Raw genomic sequence first — 16,250 nt, 5'->3', positions numbered from 1 at the left:
AGGAGCAAACAGATGTCATCAGCGTAGTCAAAGTGTTTGAGGAAAGATGTCATAGTCCCTTGAACTCCTCCAGGTCCTCCGGACAAGGCAGCATTAGAAAAAGGATACTCCCTTCTTCCACTATGGAAAAGAGCGACAGAAGGGGATGATCGTTAAAATTTGACACAATATCAAACGACTTTTCATATTCAAGGAGCTTGCGACAACAAGCCATGTCTTTATCCTTAATAACGGTCCGAAATATCCACCCCAACAACCAATTAAGGGCGCGAGGGCCCACAAAGAGATATGGTCACCATGAAACTTCCACAGGATCTCCAACCGCAAAAGACCGGGCCGAGAGCATATCTCAAAGCAATTCTCCTAGAACGTGTACTCCAAGATGACAATCCTGCTTGGTATGATACCAGGCAACCTTCAGAAAGGCTTCGTAGCTAGAGTCACTTCAGATGGATTCCCTACAATTTCGGGTCTGATCGCCCTCCTCGAATACATGGGGACAACACTCACCAATAACATGTTGAGTGATCAGAAGAACGCACAAGGGTACAGACAACATGGGCAAAGTTAATGCAGCATCAGAGAGAGTCGATTTCAGTTGAGAAAAATATCGCGATGCTGATGGAAATCAACCTAAACCGTGGCTCAAGGCCTAATTTAAAATAGCGGAAGCAAGTAATTAGGACACGTTACATGGTGAGACTCATGATGAGATGTAAATGAAATAGGAGCAGGAGAGCTGCTGGATCCATCGGTGTGGAACTCTTCACTGAGTGTGCTAAATATAAGTCGCCACAGCTATATCAATCTGGTGGACTTTCTGCATGTCATCCGGTTTCTACCGATTCTGTACTGTTAGATGTTTCCCCTTTTGATCTAGAGCTAGTCCGGCATGACGCAACTTGTAGCATTAAGTAGGGCGTACTCTCCCATAAAATGACATCTTCAAAAGTAACCAAGTAGAGAGATTAAGATTGCTTGCCGTCAAAAGATTGTTGGACGAGAGTGCTAAATTAAAATTTCAGATTATATGGAACGAAAATAACCGAGCTGATTCCATTTAAACCGACTCGGGGAATACAATCGAACCCGAGTTTGTAAGGGACTTATTTCAAATAGCTGCGGTACATAGCCTGACCAAAGCTGATCTGGTACCATAGGAACTGGGATGGATGGTCCTATCAGCATATATATTTTTCCTTAAGGGTATAAAACACGTCAACTTGGCCTATGGGCCATCGTACAGCCTCCAATGAAATGTGCTTCCTAACAAGTGCTATTGGAGCGGTCCACTTGTCGGTCGTCTTCGGAGAGTGGACTCCACTAAATGGCGTTGCCATCAATGTAATGGCATGTAATGAAATGTCGTCCCTCTTTAATGTGGGACGTATCCATTACAACACAGAAAGAACATTAGCATAGAAAAGTCTCAACTTGATCTTGGTCTGGAAATAACTGCATTTCCAAATTTGAGATAAAACGTGGAAGGTAGAACTAGCACTGTAAATGCGTCGAGCGACATCCAATTCGTTGTCACCGTCCACAAAAACTACGGTGGGCTAAATATACAAATTGACTAAAGTCTTTAATGCTCTACCCGTTAATGTAATTAGGGAGGGTGCGATAATCCGAGAGCCTTGGTTTTATTGGTATTAACCTTCAGTTCGACCCTAGTTGCTTTTCTTCCAAATCGAAATTTGGGCGAGGTCCATGAATCGGATAGAGAGGAAACAGATGTTATCATTCGAGGTGTTCAAAAAAAGATATCATCATCCGTTGAAGTGCTGCATATCCTCCGGACAAGGCAGTATAAAGATCATGACGGATAACGGGAAGAAATATTATCGGTGGCAAGATGTAACCCTCGCACTCTCCGATTTGGACCTTAAATTCCTCTTGGATTTTACTTCGATGCAACACATGATATTTTACCCTATCATATGTCACTCTTATAATAACTATTAGTTTCCTTGAAGTGCCGCTCCTGCGTAGGGCACTTCAGCTGCAGTTCCTGGTCACAACGTCAAAAGGAAAGGAAGGAAATCTACGAAAAGCAGGTAAAATTAAGATCTAAACTCCGGGTACTATTCCAAAATAATCCCCAAGGTGTTCATGTGGACAATGCAGGGGATCCGAGCGGAAATCAGCCTGATCTGGCCAAGTATTCGAGGTGCTCCTTAATGCGTTCTAGGATTATATCCACTATTATCTTTGACATGCAGACGCCCCTCCAGGAGTTGAGGCAGATACCCTTCTTTGGAATATTAATAATCGTCCCCGTCATGGCATCTCGACTTATCGAGCACCGCTGCCATCTGGGTTCGGGACGGCGTTCGACTTCGTGTTCTTGCCGAAGCCCGGGGGAACGGGTTTGTCTGGATCCGGTGTTTAGGGATAACGTTTTTTAGTGTTTACCTGACGCCGAACGAGACGATGCAGGACCTTCGGCGCCGGCTTGATGCTTTGAAGGACGCCGTTTCGGGCACGAAGGGACGAATCCTAGTAGGAGGTGATTTTCACTCGAGGGCTCTTGAATGGGGCATGCCTCAGGCAGATTCCAAAGGGAAACAGATTCTGGAAATGGCGGCAAGAACCGGGCTCGTAGTTTTAAACACCGGAACCACGCCAACTTTTCGACACCCAGGCTATGAAGGAAGCATTCCTGACATCACTTTTGCGTCGGAATCTCTGGCATCATCGGTGGACAGGTAGCGAGTCCTAGACTTCTCGGCAAGTGATCACCAGCACATCGCGTTCAAAGTGGTTGACGCTACTTGTCGGCGAGCACCAACGCGACGCTCCCCCTACCTGTGGAATGTCGCGAAAGTGAACATCGGGAAATTCGTCTAAGCTTTTGGAGCAGGCAAGGACGCGCTGGAGGGCGCTCCGGGTGTAGTAATGTCGCAGTTGACACCGTCATAAATTCAGTGATTAGCCTGCTAACAATGGCGTGTGAGGCTTCCATGCCCCGGAGGGAAGCCAGGCGCGGCAAGCTTTCTATGTACTGGTGGACGGCAGAAATTGCCGACCAACGGAAGGAGTCATAAGCTCCGCCGTTTGGCACAACGTTTGCACGCCAACGAGGAGGCATGTGCCATAAAGGCACAGTATAGATCAGTAAAAAGGAGACTCCGCAGCGCTATAAATAAAAGCAAAGCTCGCAGCTGGCAGAACCTTGTTAACGTGGTGAATGAGGACCCGTGGGGATTTGGCTATAAGCTTGACACCCGGAAAATCAGGGCTCTGCGGAGGCTCTGCATATTAAGTACCGACCAGATGGACCACATTGTGCGGGGATTGTTCCCCAGACACCCAGTACGGGTTGATGTAAATAGCGCGGAAAGCGTCCAAGATTGCCCCCTTTTCACAATGAGAGAGCTCGAAGAAACGGTTCTCACTATGAAAAACAAGATGCCGCCAGGCCTTGATGGTATCTCGCCGGAAATTTACAAACTGGTGTTCCGCTGACGCCCAGAATTGCTGCTTGAAGTGTTCAACGCCGAAGGGTATTTTTCCTTGTCGCTGGAAAGTGGCCAGACTAGCGTTGATCAATAAGGATAAAGGAAACCCAGAGTTCCCGTCTGCATACTGACCGGTGTGTATGCTTAACACGATCGGAAAAGTGCTTGAGAAGCTCATCAGGAGTAGACTGGCTGAAGCGATCCGCGCTGCCGGAGACTTATCCCCAAGGCAGTTCGGGTTCAGAACAGGGAGACCTACAGTGGATGCTGTTATGGAGGTCGTAGATGCGGTTCATCGAGTCGAGGCACATAGCCGCCGATCTCGACGGGTAGTGCTCCTCATAACGCTTGATGTTAGAAATGCCTTCAATCCCGTAAGATGGACAGATATGCTAGGCATACTAGAAAAGGGCGGCGGAAGGACGAGAACTTAAGAACGGGAAGAACGTCAACGCACCCTTACCCGGTGGCAACTTTCTTGGGAAAATGAGCCAAGGGGCAGATGGACTGCAAGTTAGACCCGTGGTTGAACCGAAAGCACGGTGAGATTGATTACTTCAGTCTTACCTGCACAGGATTGGGAAGGCGCGATCTCCCGATTGGTGGTCAAAGGGTAGTATAGGTCCCGGGGCGAAACGTGGATTGGTACCCACGATGGAGCATAAAACCTGGGAAATGCCTACTGAACCAACACCAACAGCTCTACTACCAAACCCTATCTCCACCTCCACGTGGTGACCGCTGGGAGCTCTTTCTTGACGAAAAGCTGCAGACGGAGAAGGATGAAGGCGAGTCTCCCGCGCCTAAAAACGGGACAAATTGTACCAACTGGTCCTCCAGGTTGGGGGTTGGGTAGGGCTGACAACCCTACACGGAAAACAACCGTTACGAAGCCACAACAGGAGCCTCGGATAGGACGGATATTAAAACGACGGACCCGGCAACGACAAAGGAACAACGATTTGCGCATTTTCTCATGGAACGTGCGCTCCCTGTACAGAGATGAAGCTGATAAGCAGCTAGCCGATACCCTGTCCCAATATAGGGCTGATGTAACTACGTTGCAAGAGATGCGATGGACAGAGACCGGTTTCCTGGAGAAGAGCCACTACACCATATATTATAGCGGCCATCCAGTAAACCATGTGCTCGGAGTAGGTTTCTTAGTCAGCCAAAAAATGAAACCTGCTGTTATCGGCTTTGAAAGTATATGCGAACGGCTATGAACTCTGCGCTTGCGAGGCAAGTTTAGAAATATAAGCCTCATAAACGTTCACGCCCCTACAGAGGAGACTGCAGAGTCGGAGAAGGATACTTTCTACGAGGCAGTAGAAAGAACCCTCGAAGCCTGTCCCAGATATGATATCAAAATCATACTTGGGGATTTTAACAGCCAAGTAGGGAAGGAGCCCGTATTCAGGCGATACGTTGGCTCCCATAGCTTACACGAACAAACAAATGATAACGGACTGCGGACTATTCAATTAGCAGGGTCACACGAAATGGTTGTTGGAAGTACCTGGTTTGCGCGGAAAGCGGTCCACAAACATACGTGGGCCTCTCCAGACGGGACCACTTTCAACCAAATTGACCACGTGTTGATCGAACGCCGCCACCTCTCAGCCTTGATGAATGTCAGAACATATAGGGGGGCCAATATAGACTCGGATCACTATCTCGTTGGCATGGTGCTCCGAGCTCGAATAACAATACCACCTAGAATCCCCTCTGACAATCAGGTGAGAGTGAACACTGAAGCCATCCACAACACAACCCTCCGCGACACCTATAAGAGGGAAATGGATGCCACAATAACCGCAGTCGACAGAGGACCTGAAGATGAAGCATCAACAAATGATCTTCACAACCACCTGAAGAACGTTATCATGGATACGGCCACAAATATACTTGGCCCCAGCCGCAAAAGGAGTCGGAACGGCTGGTTTGACGATGAATGTAAGCTAGCAACGGAACGGAAGAATGCCGCATACCGAGTAATGTTGCATTCTCAAAGAACGCGGGCACGCGCAGAGACTTATCACGAACTCCGACGAGCGGAGAAGCGACTTCATAGACGGAAAAAGGAAGCCTGGGAGAACCAACAAGTCTGTAAACTAGAAAAGTACAGGGAGCAACCGCACCAGGCGCGGAAGTTTTACCAACAAGTCAGCAGGATGAAGCCTTATACACCTCGATGCTCATCCTGCCGAGACAAAGAGGGAAATCTGATTTCCGACAGAATGGGCATATTAGAGCGATGGGTTGAGTACTTTGATGAGCTACTGAACAACCAGAACATCGGCGAGTTGGAGGTCCCGCCAACTGAAGACGACGGACAAATACTGCCACCACCAAGTTTAGGAGAAACAGTCTCTGCAATTCATCGGCTAAAAAATCATAAGTCGCCAGGAGCCGATGGAATTACAGCCGAATTGGTTAAATATGGAGGCGACCAGTTACACCAAGTGGTTCATCAACTTGTGCTCAAGGTATGGGACAGCGAATCAATGCCTGACGATTGGCAGCGAGGCATAATCTGTCTCATACATAAAAAGGGAGATATCACACAGTGCAGCAATTATAGAGGTATCACGTTGCTGAGTATCATCTATAAGATATTCTCCACTATCTAGCTAGGCCGGATAGCCCCATACGCCCAGAACATCATTGGCCCATACCAAAGAGGCTTCACTCCAGGCAAATCAGCAACAGATCAGATTTTCTCTCTGCGGCAGGCGATGGAAAAACTGTTGGAATATGGACAACAGTTGCACCATCTGTTCATCGACTTTAAAGCCGCCTATGATAGCATAGCCAGGGTAAAACTGTACACGGCCATGGGGGAATTCGGTATCCCGACGAAATTAATAAGACTGACTAGGCTGACCCTGGCCAATGTGCGAGGCCAGATAAAAGCAGCAGGATCACTCTCAAGACCATTCGACATCAACAACGGTCTACGACAAGGGGATGCGCTATCATGCGTCCTCTTTAACCTGGCCCTCGAGAAGGTGATCCGTGATGCTGAGGTGAATGCAAGAGGTACGATCCTCTTTAAGTCCACCCAACTACTGGCCTATGCTGACGATATCGACATCATGGGAAGAACAACCCGAGACGTTCAAACTGCCTTCATCCAGATCGAGCAGGCGGCGCGAGATCTTGGGCTGCACATCAATGAAGGCAAGACAAAATACATGGTGGCAACGTCAGCACCGAAGACGAATCAACCAACAACATCAAACCGCACTGGTCAAACACAAACACGAACAAGAATAAGGATAGGGGAATACAACTTTGAGACCGTTGACAATTTCTCCTATCTAGGGTCGAAAATCACAACCGATAACAACTACGATGATGAAATCCGCGCACGGTTGTTGTCAGCCAACAGAGCCTACTTCAGCTTACAAAGACTGTTCCGCTCGAAACGTCTCACCATAGGGTCAAAGCTCTTACTGTACAAGACTATGATCTTGCCAGTCCTCATGTATTCCTCGGAAACTTGGGTTCTTAGCAAGAAAAATTGCAAACTCTTGGCCGCGTTCGAGAGAAGAATCCTCCGAAGAATTTTTGGCCCCCTACATGAGGATGGACGATTCCGTAGCCTACACAATGACGAAATCTATGAGCGATACCATGACCGTCCGGTTGTGGATAAAATCCGGCTCAATAGGTTACGGTGGGCGGGTCACTTAATCCGTATGGATGAAGATGATCCCACCCGGAAAGTCTATAAGGGCAATATCTATGGTAGGAAAAGAAGACGGGGCAGACCCTGCCTAAGATGGAGCGATGGCGTGGGCCAGGACGCCAGACAGCTTTTGGGGATATCGAATTGGTGGACCTCGGCGCAAAACCGGGATGTCTGGAGTTCCTTATTAAGGCAGGCCTAGACCGGATACCGGTTGTTGCGCCGTTGATGATGATGATCTCCCGATTGTGTGTTCTTCAATGGAGTGGCGGACGACGCTGAACACACCTTTTTCTCTTGCGTGAAGTGGGACGGCTTTCGTCAGCAGCTTTATACAGACACAGGGGGGCTCCCTCCAAACAACATTGTCAGAGAGATACTGGAGAGCGCTGGTAGCTGGAATCGTATTGCGCATTATGTGCGGGTTCTTCTTATTACGAAGAAGATTGAACTGACAACTCCCTTCCTCCCCTGCCGTTGGTGAAAGGAATTCCCTGACTTGAAGGCTCCCAAAGCCGGGAGAACGTGAGTGCTAGCCCGAAGTAATGTATCAAATGGTTTCAGGCTAGTTCTCTGATGACAGGGAGGTGTTTAGTTGGTAGGCCGACAGCGTGCTGTTGCGGGAGTCCACCACTCTGTGCGTAAACGCATTCACCTATCCTACTCCCAAAAAAAAAATGGAGCAATCATCAAGCCCAGTTTGATTGCATTGATATGAATGACATGAAGGCCTGTATAACATTCTATGCCTGCAAGAGAACCTTTGCAAAGAAATAGCGAGTCCGGCCGAAGATGGTTCTCTAGATGTGCACAGCTGCGGTGCGTTCCATTCTATCGTACGAATCTATTGTATGGTGGCAGAGTTTGAGCAGACTATGGTACTGTCTGCTCAAACTCTGCCACCATACGAAGCTTAATAGGATTCAAAGAACCGCGTGTGCAGGTGCTACCGGGGCTCTGCAGTTCAGTCCGACAGATGCTCTCAATGTAATCCTGCATCTGCTCCCTCTAGACATTTACATTAAATACGTTGTAGCATGCAATATCTTCAGACTACGTGAGCCCGGATGCTGGACAACGAAGCCCTATGGCTATAGTAACATCCTGGACAAAGCACCTTGAGAAATCTCCCCACGGACTATGCCACACGCAGGCTCAACTTCACGAAAAACTTTGCTGTGGACTTTGTTGCAAGACTATAACACAGTTTTCTTCACCGATGGATAAAAGATGGTCTGGTGCTGGAGTTTCCCCACACAGAGTATCGGAGTCGTACGGTCTCCCAGGTTTCGCCACTGTATTCCAAGTGGAGGTACTGGTGATACTGACTGCCGATGGCCCGGATATTATCCAATCCCCAAACGTAGCATAGCCATTCTGACCACCAAGGCCTTGGACTCAGTGATGACATCGCCCTGATTGGCAGGGCAGAAACACGCTGAACAGTCTGGGCAGCACGCTCAAGGTCAGCCTCCCTGGATTCCCCGTCATAGGAACACAGAGATGAATGAGCGAGCTGACGGATTGACCAGGCGGGGCTCTGCTCCTGGCCGGATACAGTCGGCATCTCGCTGGCAATTGTCAAGGATCGAAACTGCTCGCACTACTTAGCAGTCGCGGACTTCAGATGACGAAGGCTCACCGTCTGTACCAAGCCAAGGAGTATTTGGACTGCTTATAACAAAACCCGATCACGAAAGCTCATATACCGCCCACAACCCTGCGAGAAGTGGCCCCTTTCGAGGCTGATATTAATGAATCTTTTGTGAGGCACCCAACAGCTTTGTGCTCGAACAATGTACCACCAATGACGAAGCGGTTTAATTTATAAAAATCTCCAGACTCCCACCATTACCGTTACGGTCGTAAAGACCATGTTTCCCCATCACATGGTGCAGTCAGATCACCCACAAAAATCACAATGTTAGCTTTGAGAAGCCTGCACAAAGAATATATCGGAAATTTCCGTCAGTACATAGCACTGTACAATTGTAATAATCCTTAGCCAGCAACGGAGTCTTGCAATCGAAATCCTGTCAGGAACCGACTCCCAGATCAAGAGAGCGCGCCCTGCGGTAGCGGTTAGTAACAATCCGACACCGAATTTGTGACTACTACCACTTAGCTTTCCAGAATACAAAAGAGGGAGAGGAGTACTGTCCAGAGTACCATCTCATTTCGCTCGCGGTATTTCTATAGCAAAAGGCTTTGAGAAATTAAAACAAAAACAAGTTGTTCCCGAAATATCGATAAATGGGGAATAACATGTTACTTTTTGCGTCGGAAACAGGGTTCAGTTTTAATTTCCGGAATATACAACTTACATCGTTGGAATTATCACACGAGTTGGAGCAAGCGAGCATTCTAGGGACCCTCCATACCGTCGTCGAGGAGCACGTACACATTCTAAAAACCAATCATAGTCGGTTTTCGATTGCTAATGGTCGTACCCATGAAGTTAATCCCTATTCGAGGCGTTTCGGTAGCGAAGGTTTGTACCCCACAAATTTCTATAGCTTTTAGTCGCTTTTTACGAAACAACATGCATTTATTCTTAAATAAACCCCATGGATAATGTGATTTCGACCATTATTTCAGGTTGACTCTTTTATGGAAGGTTCGTGGTGACTGTGGCTACGCTATATAGGAGGAGTTCGCTGTCAGTTCAACTCGCGCAGTTGCACTTAACTCAAAAACCTTATCCATTAACTATGGCAATCACCCAATATAAAACCTAATTGCGGTCCAAAAATTAAATTCCTGCCTGAAGGGAACCGTTGAACTCCCAGAACCTTAATTGTGATCGACACATCCCCTTGGTTATTATTAATTAGCTTCCATTTCGCAGGATCATATATTGGATGAAATTGATAACTTTTTTAACCTTGGCCCACCATGATCTGTTCAGGCTGCTCTAGGGCAAAGATGCATCAGCTTCTGATGGATTACTTCTGCCTTGAAGAAAGTCGTCACTCATCACTTTTACGCAAATACCTAGAGAGTCCTAAATGCGCCTTTCTTAATGGACTTTTGACCGTGTTTGACGCTAGCTGGTATGGTAACGTCATGCTTACCTAACACCAAAGACTTATAGGCGTACGCACTTTCCTCTAAACCTAACAATCCAATTCGATTAAATTCAATAATTTAATAACTAACCTGTCGTAATTATTCCAGAAATCATTCATAAAGCCAACAGTAGCCATCAGTAAAATTCCATTCAATTCGAAATTTCCCAGAGCTCATTCGGAAAACGTCACATAATTTATTATAATTCTGACGCTTGACTAAATGAAATTTGATATGGAAGGGACCTTATCAAATCTTCAATAATAACCAACTTGGAAGCTCGCTCGTCATGTCAGTAACAATAAAAACAAAAATTAGACGACATCGGGACACTCAATAAATCTTAATCAGCGTAAAATAAATAAGATACATTAGCCTGGCCGTGTCTAAACACCAAAATATCGAACTAATAAAACGGGCATTAAAGCAGTTAATAATTTAATCAAATTGGAGTGATCGTCGTGATACTGAATGGTTTACTTACTTTTTGCTGGGCTGTATTGGGAGGCAACGCGGTGGTTCAAAATGATAAATTTTATTGGTAAATATTAAATTCACAGTTCACACGTAACTGCTACATACATAACTTATCATAGATACGCGGAGCGTGGCCGCTGCGAACCGCTTTCCTGGGCCAAGTGAAAAATGGGAGATAACTGCAGCTTATTATTGTATCATGCATACACTGACACCAATTGGGGCTGAACATATGTAAACTTTGCTAATTTTTTTATTTCAACTCTTGGAGCACATTCGCTTTCTCAACGTACAGGGCACACACGAAATTTGATTCAAACACTTCAAACTTTAGATGAGATGCGCGCGAACAAGATCGCCCCCGCCGCGGCCCGAGATCCGGCGATGCTAGAAATTCTAGTATCTTTTCCTCGCTCTTATGTACTCGCGCAGATAAGATCGCTGAATTGCTATCACTTGTTGATACTGGGCTGATTGGGAGCAAGCAATTGAATGGGATATTGAAGGTGTTGATTTATTGGTTCGTTCAGGGGTGGTCAAGGAATTCTAAGCTACCCAACTGATTGCGATAAAGCGGCAATGAATACTCGCAATACGATAACTTTCAGGTTTCTGGATTTATTTTTCAGTTTGACCGATCGCAATCAGATTTGTTATCTTCTGGAACTCAAAGCTCAGTTCTTCCAGTGTTGATGTTGGTCAGTGGAACAGATACATTTTTCAATTTGTCATTCGAATCGATGTTAAGCGTACGTCCAGGTTCTGAGCGACCGAGATGCTACTATCGAAGCTGGTTGCAACCACGGAAACTGCCTTGGAGCTGAGGCCGACACAACACAGCCACGATCAGACGCACTAACATCAAACAAATCTCGTATCAAACTGAACTCCTGACATGCGTGGTAGCTGATAGGATATTCGAGAATTCTTCCCAAAACATCCACAAAACATTCCACTTGGACTTTACGTGCGAGGCGCCAGCGTTTGATCAAGTGAATCTGAAAATTTATAAGAATCGATCGCGCAGTGATGTCAAGTGATCTCGAAATCTGGGAACATTCCGGACTATCGGCTACGCACTCTAGTCAGATACTAAATTTGATTATTGGGATTTTCTCACTTTTCCCCTTTTCTCTTTTTCTCGGCGTTATAAAACTTGATCATATAAGAAAACTCAAAATCTGGTCTGACTGGTGGATTGGATAGTTATAGTGCAATAAACAACGCAAGAATCACTATCTAGTATCTACATCGGACTCTGTTCGCACTGTAAACTTGCACGATAGGTTCAAGAGTGGCGTGAACGCGATTGGGGGGCAATACTATGCACTCCGTAGAAAGTTTCGAAATGATTGTAGCACTCGCAGATCGGCCGACAGATCGTTCTATACTACTTAGCCACTTGCTAAGTAAACGCCGAGCAAGTAAGCAAATCTAAAGTCAGACATTCGCGGTCTGGTATTTTAACTATGATAAAGATAAGAAATCGCAACGACAACGAAACTCTTAATCTTGGCGAGACATGGCACTCCGCTATAGAGGAATATCTACAATTATACACAGGCCGAGTATGCGCTACACATACGAAATTGTTCATTCACTAGAGATTCAGGCGGACACCAACACCCTCGGCTCCACTCTCAACTCAGACTTCTCTCTTACTAGTCGCTATATTTACTAACAGATAGATGATAACAGAACGTGTGTAGACACTCTAGAACAGAGAATCAGTCATCTGGTCAGAAGAATACCAACAGATAGGCACACTCGAAAGCATCTAGCATGCGGCTGCGGGCCCCGTCAGATACGAGCTAATCCCACTTAATGACAACAAATTCGATTTACAAACAAGAGTTCTTAAATTTTCAGCTCCGGTTCGGCCAGCATGTGGAAACTCAGGGCTCATTCCTCTAAGCCTATACCGAAGTAACAAGGAGGCACAGGATTAAAGCGGATCAAATTAAAGGTTTGATGAATTTCCACACCCGATCTAAGATACTCCCCGGCTGTTTCGAAACTTCCCCAATCTTACCAACTGGACTCCCTTTGGAACCATTAAAACAATCCTATCGCAGAGAAGCTGGCATTATCATCTTTGGAGTACATTTTTATGGCTACGGTAAGGAAGACGCATATAAATTTAATCTGGGCGGATACATATTTAGTTAAGACGCTAGCGGTCTAGACGCTGGTCACGAATCTGTACCGCAACAGCTGATCTCGTATTTGATGGAGGCAACGTAAATGCGATAACAATTATAATTTCATGTGGGTGAATTTAAGTAAATTGGTGAAATGCGTCAGAACAGATGATAAGACTATATCGGCTACGCATATTATCTACTGAGTGACGATATTTCCGGAGCAGTTTGTACTTTAAAAATAGCGAGTTGAGAATACAGTCAGATTAATTTTAGTTTCAATTACTTCCCCCAAAACAATTGTAATCACCCCGAGAGAAGTCGACTATGCATAAGCATGAATTTGGTGCAGCTGAGGGCGAAAATAGTTGAGGCTTGAATTTAAGATTCCATTTTTTGAGGACAAAATTAGCTTACTCAAGTGTCAATTACAATTGTTAGGAAAATCTCAACTCCATTCATTAAACAACGAAGTCAACGTAAATAAGCATTCAAAAGTCCCTAAAAGTAAATACGAATAACATGGGTGCCGTTTAATTTGTGGTCGTTTAACTAGCGTGCATGGAGTCTATTTCCTCATTCATACCTTTAATCCCGCACTACGCATTGACATCCACTAAAAAATTCTGATAAGTCGCACCTCGTACTTAAAGAACTATTGTGCCACTTTTACTGGTTATACTGAACCTATTAATCATAGTATCTCAAGCAAGCCTATAACCGTCAGGAAGTTTAGTATATTACCTACTTCTAGATCTTTCAAGTTTACATCTGGTATTAAGTGTTCTGCCAGATGCCTCGACCTACTTTGCACAAGTCCCGGACACTGTCCCAGGGCGTGTATAGAGATTTCATCACACTCCGCACAAAAATTGCAGGTAGTGTCCGTAGATATCCCTGGCTTCCCTAGGTGATAGTTTAGCCGACAGTGACCAGTGAGATTTCCTACCATGATTCGAAGGTTTAAGCGATCCTTTGTGCGCATGGGTTCGTCTCCCCCAATAAATACCCCCCACGACTCCATCCCTGGTAGACCCGCCATGTATAGTTTCCTCAACCGTTCCTCTTCATTTCTTAGTGTTATAACGATTCCGCAGAAGGGTTTTGGCCCATCTAAGGCGTCCCTGGTCCCTTCTTGACTAGTTCGTCCGCTGCCTCATTGCCTTCCAACCCAGCATGGCCTGGAACCTAGAGTATCCAGACCTTGTTGCAAAAAGTACACTTCCAGTGTAGACACTTGTCTTAGCAATGGCACCGACAACCATAAAGGCCCACTTTGTCTATAGAAGGAAAGGATACAAGCAGTTACCGCACACTCCACTTTCTCTAAAAAAGTCAAGAAATTATCTTCGGTTATTTCTAAAGCAAGAGTAAACCAGCTCTGAATTAATGCCCTTTCTCATCATTCCCCAAAATTTAGATATCCCGAGATATCTACACTTTTACACCCCCTTTCAGCATATCTGTACTATGTGCCTTTGGAGGGACGAACTAGTTGATCTCCCAGGAGAAGTCTATCTACTGCATAGCAGCAACAGCGTGACAACACATTTTGAGACTTGGCCTCTCCGAGCAAATTCTGTGGTTTTTCAATCCTAGTAAGAGATGAACAGCTAATCTTTGTTCCTCTGCATAAATAGAGAGTGCTAGGAGGCACTGGAAAAGGCAGACTACGAAGACGAACTCTCTTGACAATCGCTCCTATGAAAGCAAATCATCCTGAGGGTAAGGCAGATAAATCTGCACTCGAAATGCGCCTCACCTAATCGGTCGATCTTCCTTCGAGAGGAAGACATCGAGGGCACTTTGATACTGTGGCGCAGCAGGATTCGCGGCATTCGAAATTTATTTCGATAAATAAAATAAAATGTATAAATCATTCTGATCAAGCATTTACGGTCGTTTTTTTTTATTCATTGTTTTGGGAATTCCGCGCTCGATGCGAAAGTGGAATTATTACAGTGAGGTGACACAAAACATCTAGAAATTTTATTTTTGTATGAGCTGCCGGACGGCCAGCGAACGAATTCTAATTGGTGCTATTCCTTTTCCATAACAACGTTCGAGCTTAACGAGCCAGGCCGCTAGGACTAGTTACGAAATAGGAAGTATAACCAAAATACAGAAGCCATAGATCGGAGTATGCTTACTTGACTCACCGCCAATTAACTCCACCAGAAGAACAAAAACATTTCACGTTCATTATCGCAGAAAAGGAGTCCAACCTGTTGGCAGGCTGCGCCGTCAATGCAAGCCATACATTTTGGGCAGTTTGTAAAAAAACGCAAGAGATCAGCGTCTCTTTGATTTTATTGTTAACACGAACATGTCGGTGAGTAAGAGGTGTAGTATAGCAACCTTCAATTTACCCAGCTCGGAAAACTGTGATGGTTGGAAGGAAATCCTAGATAACATCCTATTAACCAACAATGGGACTTTCAGATGGCAAAACTGGATTGGAGCAATTTTCTGGTGCTCGCAATGGCAACATTGTACGACAAAAGGATAGGGGACTGGAGTAGGCATTCGAAATTTTCGAAATACATTACACCGTGGTAGACCGAATATCCGCTCAATCTTAGGAAGTTGACATAAAGGTCTTCAGCCTCTGTTACAGGAACAAATATTGGCAGCCACAGGGTTGTCTGAAGAGATGCAATGAGACTGTGAAGAAACTGCCCTGGCTGGACTATTGTCAAAACATTGAAAGCACCAGTGAGTCTACGAAACTCAGAAACATTCTGGCCAAGGAATATAGAAGCTACCGAAAGGCAGACGCAGCCATGAGTTCGCAAGGGACTCTCGGCCCAACTCTTAAAGACTCTAGAGCGCATCTTAGACATCCACATAAGCATGGTCAGCATGCCTACCTCAAGATCAAAGCCACAGAAACCGCACTCCACGCGGTAATTAACACGGTTGAGTGGTCGCTGCACTGCAAGGAATATATGCACTTTAGCTTCTTTGATGCACGTTAGTGCCAAAGCCGTCAAGGAGGCTGCAACTAGAATAGGCTTGGATAGTATTTATAGTATAGGATAGTATCTATACCAAAAACCAGGATAATCCAATCTGATCTGAAAGCTAGCCATTGGACCACAACTGTGAACAGAGGGACGCCTCAGGACTGTGCAACCTTCGAGGTACCCTGGTGGACTGTTATCGACGAAATTCTACGGATATTTAACAGTCAGAGATGTTTACCTCGATTATGACTGAAATTATGAAAACTTGGCGTGTGGACTACAAGATATGAACTCGATATAAATCAAACCAAAGCCGAGCTAATGCTATTTACCACAAAGAAAGGGTAACCGAATTTCATCTCCCGCGGCTGAGTAGACAAAAACTGACACTTTCCCCTTCCCAATTTAAAGTATCTGGGTGTAATCCTGGATTCTAAGTTAA

At 45.5% G+C, this 16,250-nt stretch overlaps 1 protein-coding gene across 1 annotated transcript in view; it reads right to left on the bottom strand.

Annotated features, from left to right (window-relative positions):
* The window catches only part of LOC119653812 (high affinity cGMP-specific 3',5'-cyclic phosphodiesterase 9A-like), a 530,323-nt gene extending 518,242 nt beyond the window's left edge, over positions 1-12,081 (bottom strand). The window contains exon 1 of the mRNA XM_038058837.1: positions 10,709-12,081. The gene's annotated coding sequence lies outside the window, so the exon portion shown is untranslated. The remainder of the gene's footprint in view (positions 1-10,708) is intronic.
* Positions 12,082-16,250: the final 4,169 nt, after the last annotated feature.

Source organism: Hermetia illucens, chromosome 4 (assembly GCF_905115235.1).
Source record: "Hermetia illucens chromosome 4, iHerIll2.2.curated.20191125, whole genome shotgun sequence".
Lineage (NCBI taxonomy): Eukaryota > Metazoa > Arthropoda > Insecta > Diptera > Stratiomyidae > Hermetia > Hermetia illucens.
This window is presented reverse-complemented; position numbering and strand designations above follow the sequence as displayed.